Source organism: Periplaneta americana, chromosome 9, assembly GCF_040183065.1.
Source record: "Periplaneta americana isolate PAMFEO1 chromosome 9, P.americana_PAMFEO1_priV1, whole genome shotgun sequence".
In the NCBI taxonomy this organism is placed as follows: Eukaryota; Metazoa; Arthropoda; class Insecta; order Blattodea; family Blattidae; genus Periplaneta; species Periplaneta americana.
In genome coordinates this window covers 48554615-48568056 of record NC_091125.1, presented here as the reverse complement: position 1 = coordinate 48568056, position 13442 = coordinate 48554615, and the positions used below count along the sequence as shown (strand labels likewise).

At 35.9% G+C, this 13442-nt stretch overlaps 1 protein-coding gene and 1 non-coding gene across 4 annotated transcripts in view; one reads left to right on the top strand and one right to left on the bottom strand.

The window, feature by feature from the left end:
* Positions 1-13442, bottom strand: part of slif (cationic amino acid transporter slimfast) — a 136760-nt gene that overhangs the window by 96049 nt on the left and 27269 nt on the right. The window lies entirely within an intron of this gene.
* On the top strand, positions 12157-12228 carry TRNAA-CGC (transfer RNA alanine (anticodon CGC)). The gene has a single exon. It is a non-coding gene; the product is annotated as a tRNA-Ala (tRNA).

The following is a 13442-nucleotide window of genomic DNA, read 5'->3' as shown; positions in this document are numbered from 1 at the left end:
AACAACAGGATTGATGTCGTTGTCACTATCCTCAAAATACGTACGTACATAACCAAATGCTCTCGTATATCCATTGGCCTAGGCCTTGAAGTCGAGATGCAGCTATAGGTCTCGCAAGCAGGGATTACCGGCGATAGGAATGCGAAGGAAACAATTCGATAAGGAATTGCCGACGACAAGACAGGTCACGAGATAACTTGAATGATATTCAAGAGTACAGTCGAAAGAGAAACGACATCGATAGAATCAGTCTTGCATTGTGACAGTTACATTACGGTTTTAGTTTCAGTTCCACTGCATGTGAAAACGTGTCTTTTCCAAGTGCGTTTATTTCATGACATGGTGATGGAGTGTTCCCCTCGCAGAGTATCATTATTATATTCGTAAACATAATCTTCCGCGTTTAATTCGCTTCGAATTTGTTTCTTGCTACGCTCTTCATTTTCACAGGCGATGTCCCCATCTTCTCGGAAGAAGCAGTACTTCCATCGCCCCGCATCTCTCGCTCCCTCGGCGTGCCTACATACACAAGTCAAAACAGACAGTAACGCCACCATTGTTTTTCGGTAATCGTTCCTTGCGCGAGCTATAACATGGCTGCGTGTTGGATTATCAGATCCAGAGGAAAACACAACAGCAGCGCCTCGAGAGCTCTAAAAGGTCGGTGCTTTGCTCATGGCTTCTACAATGTCTATACAAGGAAGCCGGTGCACGCGATCAACAAGGTCATTTCTTGAGAAATAATTCAAGGTCTGGGAGCAACCATACATATGAATAGTAGGCCTACAGGGGAAAAACAATCAAAGTCACAATGCTCATCTTCTAATTCAATACATTACTACAAAATTTATTGCTGTTCCTAATGAAAAAGTAGGAAAGGATGACTGTAGCCGTGGTGATAATTCTCCATTACCAGTTTAGATAAGAAAAACAGTAATAGACTGAATTACTGTAGATGATATCACCATTATAAGAACTGTGACTTGGATTGTTTTTCCCCTGTACTCTTCATACAGTATGAGTATATAATTTTGAGGTTTGAAACAGCACAATAAATCCAATAAATAATTTTCGGTCGTAGCCCTCCCGGTCTAGTGATTAGCATGCTTGCTATTGGATCCAGTATCGAAATATTATCCATTTATGCATGTATTTTATTTAATTGGCGATAGTCTAATGGCTAGTATTGTTACTACTTGATGCAACATTAAAATACACTACTTATACACTGGTCTAGTTGTCACCATTCTTTCCATTGGATCAGAAGACCGCGAATTTTAGTATATTCGAATGATATGGATAGCCTAATCTATGCAGAGCTATGGGTCGTCTACAATCCAGCACCATAACCATCTACCAATTTTTGGACAATTTGCAAGGAACAACATCATGCCGATCGATTCGAGGTCTTTTAAACACAAGCAGTGCTCTATTTTTCTAAACGGGGATAATAATTATTATCCCTGTCATTATAATGAAAGGAGAATTGTGGAGTGTGTTGGTGCCATCACGAGGAGAAATGGAGAACCCTAAGACAAACCCTCAAAGCATTGTCTTTGCCCACAACAAATACAACTTCGCCATCGCCGAGATAAGAACTCGGGTCCGTGGTCATCATAAACTAATGCTACATCAACTAAGCTGTCAATGAGGCTTATACAGCACAACTAATACTATACTGTAGCAGTAGGAAGGGATCCGAATCTCATGAACTAACTTGCGCGTGGGAAATTCTTTGCGTAATAGAAAAGATGTAGGGCTTAAGTGGACTGAGGTTTTCAACAAGTAAACATGCTGGGATCTGAGCCTTACTTCCGTATGAAACAAACATTTCTGGTCTCACTATACAGCCTAAACTGTAAGTAATGTCACTAATTTCAAGGGTTATTCTTTGAGAAATTTCAAATATAAAAGTTTAATACAATTTTGCTCGTTCTTGCTTCCTTTCGGAGATAAAAATTGTTTTACATGAAACATTTCATAGCGTGTTTTAGGAAGTCCATTTATTTAATTTCCAATATGCTCAGTCAAATTAAGAGAGCAGTGTATTATGACAATAAATGATTGAAGGAATTTTAGTTTTGTCCTTTAGCCTAAATGCGCAGAAATTTGATCCGAACAAATGTAACATTTTAAAATTCCTTTTCAGAACGGAATGTTAAATTTTTCGATCAAATTTCTGCACATTTAAAGGATAAAACTAAAATTATTTCAGCCATTCATTATAATACACCGCTCTCTTAAATTGACTGAGCATATTGGGAATTAAATAGATGGCTTTCCTAAAACACTCTATGAAATGTTTCATATGAAACAATTTTTATCTCGATAAGGAAGCAAAAACGAGCCAAATTGTACTAAGTGGTTTTGTTTGAAATCTGAAAGAATAACCTCATGAAATTAATAACATTACTTACGATTCATTATGTATTGCTTCCCTGACCAGAATTTGAAGAAGTAAACCTGGATAGTAAATGTCGTATTGGTAATCAGTGAACTTTAGACGATGGCATGAAAGCCTAATATTAAAATATGAACAGTTTTGTGAAAAATTATATATATATATATATATATATATATATATATATATATATATATATAGAATGAAGCATAGGTTGCTACCCCGAAAATGCGTACTTAGGCAACCTGACTTACATGCATATAATATTACATCCGTATGACTAGTCGTACTGGTGAAAGTATCCACCATAATCTTAAAAATTAGGATCAGCTTCGTTGCGAATCGCATACCATCCAATAATCTTATGGAAAGCGTAGCAATCAGTCGAGCGTAGCGACTTATGCCGAAGCCTAAATGCAAACACGAGTTGTCTTAATGCTGATATTTCTCGCTGAAAACTCGCGATTATCCGGTCATATAAATTATACAGACTTATTAATAGTATAAACGAAATCGAATGTACCTTTATCAAGTAGAGTTTTAACAATGACAGGCCTCAGCAAGTAGTAGACTTTTCAGATCAAAATGTGGCCAAACCCATGGTGTTTACAGTGCTTATTTACAGATTTGTCGACTTTTGCGTCTTTGAAGAAAAAACTATTTTATTTCAGGGTAGGAACAACGGTTCCTGCCGACATGACGAGAACGGATTCAGATAACCTAATTTACCAGACGAAAAAGTCACCCCAAGATTTATGTGATCATGTACAAAGTAAATTTAGGATACAGTAATGCTTACAGGACATATTAATTCGAATTAAAACACAGTTTACAGTTACAAGGGTGAGTTAGATACAGTAAGGAATGAAAAAAAGAAATTAAAAATGTTGTAGGAAAGTCTGAGGTTCCCTAAAAAGTTTGTAAATTGATTGAAAAACCAACTTTGGGTTTCATTTACTATCTTCTGGTATTGGAAGACCCAGAAAATAATAAGAAAAACTAAGAAATAGTTGGTTCTCTAACCGAGGAATTTTCTACGCAAGAATAATATTATTGAGGAAAAATGTTTGCAATTAATTTTTAGGTCATATGACCGAAATCACCCCTCGTAGAGCTTCCGAATGTAAGAAAGGATATGAGTCACCACTTTTTCTCCCTACACCTTTCACATTGGAGGAAGCTGTCTCTTATTTTGTGGAAAATAAATTGACTAAGCGTCAACATATGAATACACGAATGGGTGCTGAAATCAGACGCAATAATATGTATCCTTAATACCACAAGCTACAGGAAGCAAAGATGATATGTGATCCTCCTCAAGAAAATGGTGAAATATATTCCAGCCGGAATAAAATTACAAGCCATTTTGACCATACAATAAATAGGTCGGCGTTAGTGCAACAGGAAATACATGAGAGAACTACAGTATTACATCTGGAGATGAACTGAATATTGTATTTAAGTGGGGGTGTGACAATAGTAGAGGGCAAAGTCGCTATAAACAAAAATGCAATATACTAGACGGGTCCAGCCATTTTGATAATGCAGATATGTTTCTGGTGTACCTTTAGAAATGTAAGCCTCCTATAATGATGTGGTACAAAAATATAAAATTTCCGTGTGAAAAAACCATGCAAAATATTCTTAACCTGTTTATTATAACATCGAAACTTGTAATATTTAGCATTGCTCCCTTTTTCAACAAGAAGCGAAAATCTCTATCACAAGGGATGAAAAATCTGAGTGAACATGAAATACAAAGACACCCAGAAGAAGAGGAAGAAGAAGAAGAAGAAGAAGAAGAAGAAGAAGAAGAAGAAAAAGAAGAAGAAGAAATAGGAGAAATAGATCATGATGAGGAGGAGGAGGACTCGAAGTTTGAATAAGTCACCGATGAGACGATGACACCAAAGGATAAGTAAGGTATTTTTCTGTTAGGCCTACTGTTTGTAATGCTTAAACTTGGTGATTCAATCCACAAAATTGTAAAACTATCTTGTAGTACAATATTTATCTCAATGTAAGTCCAGAGTCACATAATATTCACTTATTGTTGGTTTCATGCACTTCAGATTAGATAATATTATGTTCATAATTTTTTCCCGCTAGATTTGCAATCCGTCTCACTGTGCATTGCCCACGCTGAAAAACAAAACATGGGTCTCTTGATTGGATATAGCGAGGACTATTTATATCCAGCCAAGGAGGAATGACATGTAACCACATAAGTTAAACTTCTTACTATAATAGACGATATAAATTCTCTTTAAGTGTACTACTTTTTATGATAACAAATAAAGATGATGATGATGATGATGATGATGATGATGATGATGATGATGATGATGATAATAATAATAATAATAATAATAATAATAATAATAATAATACGTATTAGTAGTAATAGTGGAGATACCAGTGTGGAAGAAACTAAGGACGTTTCTTGGAAATTGGCATTCGAATTTTTTAAAGATAGGTTCGACTTGCAACACGTAAGGGCAGACCAGCTACTCACAGTATGAAGTGGTGGGGCGAATCGCAGTCCACATGCCAAGTCTCATCACTGGAAATAAGGATGTTATCATTCTCGCTCCAAAATCTCTCCGTTGGGGGAGAACGCTCACAGTTCAGGGAATAGTACAGTATTGCAAGTGGTAATTTCTTTCGCGTAAGTCTGTGTCAGATATGTGATTTTAGTTCATCCATACATCTTCTTGTTTAATCAGGGGACAATATCTGTCTTTAAATTTCTCATTAACGAAATGCAGAAAAAGTGGTTTGGTTATATACATCTATTTTTACGAAAATGTATTAATTATTTTAGAAATATGTTTTGCACGGATAAAGCTAGAACACTGAAGACAATACACGTTGGTAACAATTTATTTATTTATTGTTTAGTTAATTACGTATATATATATATATATATATATATATATATATATATATATCTTCTTTTATAACACTTATTCAAAAGACAAACATAGATTAGTCACCGGCGTGACTCAGTCGGCTAAGGCGCTTGCTTGCCAATTCGATGTTATGATCGGGCGCGGGTTCGATTTATGCTTGGGCTGATTAATTGGTTGCGTTTTTTTCTGAGGTTTTCTCAACCGTAACTCAAATGTGTTATCTATGGGGAATCCACGGCGTCATCTCGCCAAATATAATTTCAATTACACGTAATTTACATAAGAGTGGAAAAACTGATTTTTACATGATATTCTACACTGGCGTAATAAATTATTTTAATGGAAGTAAATTAATGAATTCAATACTCTTCTATGTGCTTGAAGATACTTTGTAGCTGTATTTTTATTATTGAGCCTCGGTATGTAACAAAATGTAGATTACAGTCATGGAAAGAAAAATTGGCCGGCTTCGAAACGTCTTCATAGCAGTCATGTAGTACAACTGTATCGGAATTTTGCATTATACTGTCTATATGATTCCACTCACTGTTTTCTCTCCTACGCCTTTAGAACGAACCTAACACAATTATCTGTTTCTAATTTAGATAATGATGTAGCTAAAGAAACTTCCAAATACACGAATTTAATAACAAATAATTTTTAAGTGCCCGCGGTATTCATACATGTGGAAAGGACATTGGCAAAGACTGTTGTCGAAGTGTGCGGTAGCCCATTGGTATTCATTCATTCATAGTGTTCTGCCCAAGGGTAGGTCTTTCACTGCAAACTCAGCATTTTCCAGTCTCCTATTTTCTGCCTTCCTCTTTGTCTCCTCATATGATATATCTTAATGTCGTCTATCATCTGATATTTTCTTCTGCCTTGAACTCTTCTCCCATTCACCATTTCTTTCAGTGCATCCTTAAGTAGGCAGTTTCTTCTCAACCAGTGACCTAGCCAATTCCTTTTCCTCTTTCTGATCAGTTTCAGCATCATTCTTTCTTCATCCATTCTTTCCAACACAACTTCGTTTCTTATTGTCTGTCCATTTCACACGCTCCATCCTTCTCCATATCCACATTTCAAATGCTTCTATACGCTTCGCTTCACTTCATCGTAATGTTATGTTTCTGCCCCATACAATGCTACACTCCACACAAAGCACTTCAATGGTCTCTTCCTTAGTTCTTTCTCCAGACGTCCGCAGAAAATGCTCCTTTTTCTATTAAAAGCTTCCTTTACCATTGCTATTCTCCTTTTGACTTATTGGCAGCAGCTCATGCTCATGTTACTGCTTAGGCCTATAGTACACCCCAAGTATATGAAGCTGTCCACTTGCTCTACTGCCTCATTTAGAATTCGCAAGTTTATCTTCTTTATTTTTCTGCTTATGACCACTGCCTTCGTCTTGTTGATATTTATCTTCATTCCAAACTGCTCACAACTGCCATTTAGCTCCAGTAGCATATCCCTTAGTATCATCTCCTCTTCTACTAACAACGCTACATCATCAGCAAATCTTACACACTTTATTCTTCCTCCTACTATCACTCCCCCCATGTTCTGAAAACAGTTCATCACTAAATCCTCCAAGTAGATGTTGAACAGGGTAGGTCATAAAGGACATCTTTGTCGTACTACATACACATTATTATTATTATTATTATTATTATTATTATTATTATTATTATTATTATTATTATTACTACTACTATTGAATTTAAGACTATTTTATATAGGCTAACTCAAAAGTTTTAAATAGTGTGTCCATATTCCCGTCCTTCATTCATTAAAGAATGGAATACATAGTGATTTCATAACATTAGTCATATATTGTAGTTCAGTCATCTGTCCGAAGACAGGTCTGAACCTCAGAAGTGATACCAAGAAGGCACCACTTATGAGGCAACTAATCCAGGAGATAATGGGGTAGAGTCGCCAGTCCCTCCTTTGCATACATCGCCGACTAGCTACATATTACACTAATCAACTTCGGATGTATACAAACATTATTGTTCTTCCTCTGATATCGTCAAGTGAGATGTAATAGATGTACAGCTGTCAAAAAAAAGTGGCCGAACTCGTGAACAGCGAATATTTTCTAAATCCACTTCGGATAACGGTGATGTTACGTGATGCTTGCACTTATAGAAGCAGTTTCGAAACTAAGATGTTTAAGCAGGAATCATTCACACCAGCGTTTCGTAGAGCAGCGGTAGTGGGTTCGCTTAATGATTCGAAGATTGTGAATTCGAGTCTTGTTCAAGTTATCATTTTATTTTGTTATCGTTCTTTAGCGGTATAAATAATTTTCAAGTTATCATTTATATTCTGTTATCGGTTTTTAGTGATATAATATTCAAGTTATAATCTATATTCTGTTATCGTTCTTTAGCGATATAAATCATATTCAAGTTATCATTTCTATTCTGTTATCGTTATTTAGCGTTATAAATAGACAGTGGATGCGGGATGACATCGTTGAATGTAGGTGCACATTTACTATATGTTACATTTTTTTCATTCAGACCATTGGCTCAAACTTAAACAGACGACGTCAACATGCTACTTATCTCCGTACAGTCAGAAGGGAAAAAAAATAACGTACTGTAGTACATACCTTGCAAGTTCAGTCCTCGTAATCATTGATGCAATTACCAGCGTTGCAGTAAACGACGATATATTCTCGTAAGTTGTCGAAGCTGAATCGTCTTCGACTATCGCTTAAACAGTTTTTGTATCGAGAGAATTTCTAAAGAAAAACTCTAAACTGGGGATCACTCAATTTCTTTAGAGGAATATTTGCACTGAGCATCATGTTGCACGTGTCGTTTAGACCCGCACAACTAAATGATGATGATGATGATGGTTCCTCAGATTTCATTTCAACGCATTTCCTGTGCGATGTACTGTTGCAATGTTTCTCTATAGCCTGAGTTTTTCTGGTTTTTATTTCAATTTTACATACGATATTGTCTTCGTTAATACATAAAATGTCACTCTCATACTTCCTAATTGCACTTCGTATCTCTGAGCGAATTTAACGTTTTGACTTCGACATTATGAATGGATCAGCACTACACTATTCTACTCGTACTAAATACTTGAGCAGGATAACACAACTGCACACATTGCGTTGCAATATGACTATGAACGGACCGGGGTTCCTTCGTTCTGTACGTTGCTGTACTCGCCAGGTACACAAAAGACGGACGACGTGGCACGTGCCATATACTCCGATACGAAACAACTTCACTTTTCCTTAAGTCATCCCGCATACACTGTCTGGTGATAACAGAGTTTATTGGTAAGTAGGCCCTATATAGAATGGACACCCAAAAAAGAGCTTTTCAGAGCTACATGATTTTCCCAAAATATATTCAAGGAACATACAATAATTCTGAACAACACTCATTCAAATTGCAAAGATGTAATTCTAGACCCCAATAAAAAAAAAGTGGTCACTACCAGGAACCGAATGTGGAACATTTTCTGAGCAGGTAAACGTGCTATTCATTGAGCTAGTATGAAGGACATACAGTACGGAATGCATGCGTATAACATTGAAGTTGGTTGGCATATGCTAATATTATTTATAATACAGTATCGATATGTCTATCAACAAGCATTTACACATAAGTGTAGTTGCTCAACATTCTATATATTGATTGCTATGCATGTTCTTGTATACCATACGTCAGGATTAGTTTTATTGCAGGCCTATCATTGTGACTTGCATTCAGGTTGCCGATAACTGTACCGTTTGGCGGTCAATTAAAAAACCACGGCCGGCCACTTTTTTTTCCTTGAATGTACATTTTGCTGAGATTCCTTTTTCAAGTTCTGTGGGCATAAAACCAAGTTCGCCATACAGTAGGCTACTTGCTATGTGAAGGTCTTCCTGCGTACGGCAAGTCGTCTCCAACTTTTAATTTTAATACAGGATCTTACTAACTTCAAAATCACTTATTATAAACTCCTACTGAACGCTTCGGAAATATGCTATGAAATTAAGTTAAATATGCTATCGGTTAATTAAACCTATGTCGTTCCATCCTTATAAAATTTCTAGATTATCAGATCAAACAATCCTCCGATTCAGGTTCTGTACATCTATTATCAGCAGTAAATCTCACTTGACGATATGGTCAGAGAAAAAACAATTGTTTGTATGCATTTGAAGTTTGATTTATGTAATATGTAGCTAATCGGCGATATATGCAATGGAGGGGGAAAGGAACTGGTCACCCTACCCCATTATCTCATGGCCTAGTTGCCTCATGAGTGGTGCCTTATTGGTATCACTTGTGAGGTTCAACAACAACAACAGACCAAACACGATATGAACAAGAACAATCTACAAGTGTGTAGTAAAAGTCAAAGGTGCCGCCTCAGGGAAACTGCCCACAGCAGCAGGCAGTGGTCCACAGAGAGTTCTCAAAACGACAACAAATGTTTTTTCTCTTTTAATATTGGCTTCTGTCAGAGGATAAAAGAAAACAAAGTCAGCATTACGCGCAAGGACACTATCCATTATAATAATGGGTCGGCCTCGGTAGCGTAGTTGGTATAACGCTGGTCTTCTATGCTCGAGGTTGCGGGTTCGGTCCCGGCCCAGGTCGATGGCATTTAAGTGTGTTTAAATGCGATAGGCTCATGTCAGTAGATTTACTGGCATGTAAAAGAACTCCTGCGGGACAAAATTCCGGCACACCGGCGACGCTGATATAACTTCTGCAGTTGCGAGCGTCGTTAAATAAACCATAATTTTTAATTACCATAATGATACAAGGAGTTCGGCAAAAATACGACAAAATACGTCTGTATGACAATAATAACGAAAACCGTCGACAGCCTTTGATTACAAACAAACTCAGATATCTGTACTCTGATATTAGCACTAAGCAACACGAGGAAACAGTTTGTGGTGTCAGCGTATAGTTTGAAAGAATAGAACGTAAATAAAATCTTAATATGAAGAGCGCGAATGAATTACTGCAAGTAATGCATGCTTCTAGCCTGAGAACTCGAGTAATAATTTAACACTTTAGTTAATGTGTTAATACAAGTTTTGAATGTATACATTTTTTAAATATAAATTACGCGTATTGTAGTAATTAACTTCCCAATCCTGCTTCGCAGTCCTCTAAACAAGGTCAGAGTTCTACTAACTACGTACCGTAAATATACAACTTTTTTAAACGAAAGCATGCGCTTGGAAACGAATACAATATGGCTATATGTTTTGGTGTGGTAAAAATTTCTTCTCTTATAAAAAAAGAGATATTTTGAAACGAATTTCAATAATGTACCTGATTACTGTATATTTTATCGATCTATGCTTCATAAGATTCAAATACCATATCCTCCTATCTGGACCTAAATTCCTGGATAACGGCATTGAAATTCCATGCAATTACGCCTCACAAATACGAAACTAATTCAACTGATTGGAAAATTCGAACTAGACCAAGTTCAATGGTAAACTATAGTTTTAGTGAGCCATATAATTATTAATTACATACATACATACATACATACATACATACATACATACATACATACATACATACATACATACTTGGACACATATACTATATGTCAACTGTCCGAAGACAGGTCTGGTAAATAATGAGAACGACCGGCGACGTGTACATATTTTAGAGCCAAAATCATCATTACAATCTCCAAAAAAAAATTGCAATTGAATCCAATTTCATAATAAAATTTCAACTAATAATCCAATAAAAAATATAAATGTAATCCAGAACGTCACAAGTGATACCAAGAAGGCACCACTTATAAGGTAACTAGGCCAGGAGATAATTGGGTAGGGTGTATTTTTTTAGTTATTTTACGACGCTGTACCAATATCTCTGGTTATTTAGCGTCTGAATGAAATGAAGGTGATAATGCCGGTGAAATGAGTCCGCCGGGGTTCATCACTGATAGTTACCCAGCATTTGCTCATATTGGGTTGAAGGAAAACCCCGGAAAAAACCTCAATCGGGTAACTTGCTCCTATCGGGTTTCGATACCCGGGTCACCTGGTTTCGCGGCCAGGCTCGCTAACCGTTACTCTATAGGTGTGGACGGTAGAACGCCGTTTGTGTGATCTGTGGTAAGACGTGTACACATACACACACACACACACACACACACACACACACACAAGGAAAAGAAAAGAGAAAGAAGAAGAAGAAATTACAAAAAAAAAGGGGTATGCATTCTGAACAAAATATTTTATAAAAATAAACTACCCTTCAGATTAAAAATTCTATATCAGTCTAGAATTAATATATATGCTTTGTTTTAATCGAAATATGTTTGAAGTAGGTACCAATCTTAGTTGTTTATGACCTGAATCATAAACAAATAATGCATTCCTTTTATTAGTGTCATTATTTAAGCCACAACAACTACGAAATGAAGCCAAAATCCCGTTAAATGTAATTTCCCTTCTGAATTCATAAAATGTTCGTAAAGATGACAAAAACCTGTGTTTATTGACCTCGAATTGAACTTTAAAGAACGCAATCAGTTTTCTACTAGATAATATCCAGTAGGCCTACTTGCAATGCGAAACCAGAACTTGTGTGACTAGAATACAAATATACCGCTATAAAAATAGATACGGTAAGACTCCGATATGATTACGTTTAGCACAACTAGCTGGAAGTACTTCTAGCTCGTTCGTTTAGCACTAAAGACTAACAGAATACATGTCTGTCAGAGAAGTTTGTTTCCGATGCGTGGCTTACGTGGCAACACCGTCCTTCATTCAGTCGTACAATTCCGTTATTGCCTCACCGCTTCAGCTTACTAAGCGACTCTCAAACACGTGGGGATGTAGCTCAGTGGTAGAGCGCTCGCTTCGCATGTGAGAAGTCCCGGGTTCAATCCCCGGCATCTCCACAGGAATTTTTAGAAATTTATATTAAACGAGTTTGAGTGCGTAATATGGAATGTATTAATTATGAGACAATTCCAGACTTTCCCGACTATGGTAATTATAATTAATTGATCCAATTCAAATATTTATTTATGGAAGGTTACGAAAACAAGGACTTCACATTTGTTTCATTTTAAACACATATTATTATTATTATTATTATTATTATTATTATTATTATTATTATTATTATTATTATTATTATTATTATTTAATTACTGTTTCCTGTAGAAATGTATATAAAATTATCCACTTTTATACAAATACTATGAGGCTTAAAATATCTACGCAACTTTAGATTACAGTATATTATATTATCGTGTATCATGTAGGCTACTTTGTGGAAATCACTAAGAAAAATTATTACAAGATATGAATTTCAATATTTTTCAGTTATTGCAAATCTTTTACATCGTAGCCTACGTGAAGTATGTACGATTGGTTTCATACAAATGTTCAAGAAGCAATATAAATATCTAGCAGTTCTAAGGAAAATGCTTATTGAGAATTGTTTCCATCTCTTACTACACAGAATAAAACAAATCGCTTCTGAAGAACATTGAAGAGCGAACTATGAAACAATATCAATTGTGGCAACATTTTGCGAGTTAAAAGTAAAATTTAAGCGACGCAGTTTTAATACGTTTACTGATTTCTCACCAATGGAACTAAAGTTCACTTACATTAACCAAATGAACACGCTACTTAAAATGTTATTTTGTGGAGTCTCACATTTAACACGATTTTTCTATTTCTGTTCTTTATTTTCTGGAAAACAAGCCCATAATACTCGTATACATTTTGAATCTTGCGTGCACTACTTTTAACACTTGAATATAAGTAATTGATTAACTAGCGGACTTACTCGTGTTAGGCCTAATTATGTCTGAGGATGGTGTGATGAAGCACCGACAGAGCTGTAAGCCGCACAGACTTACATAATTAACACGAGTAAGTCCGCTAGTCAATCAATTACTCGTATACAGTACAACAGATTCACTTATCTGAAAATCATCGACGCATGACAACACAAATTACGATATAAAATTTTAGTAAATATCCCATAATATTAGTCTTACTTCGATAACAGAAATACTCATTTACCATTTAAATTCCTGCTTCAAAGGAACAATAAAACAAACTGATATATCGTGCCTAAATCATTCACACCACAATA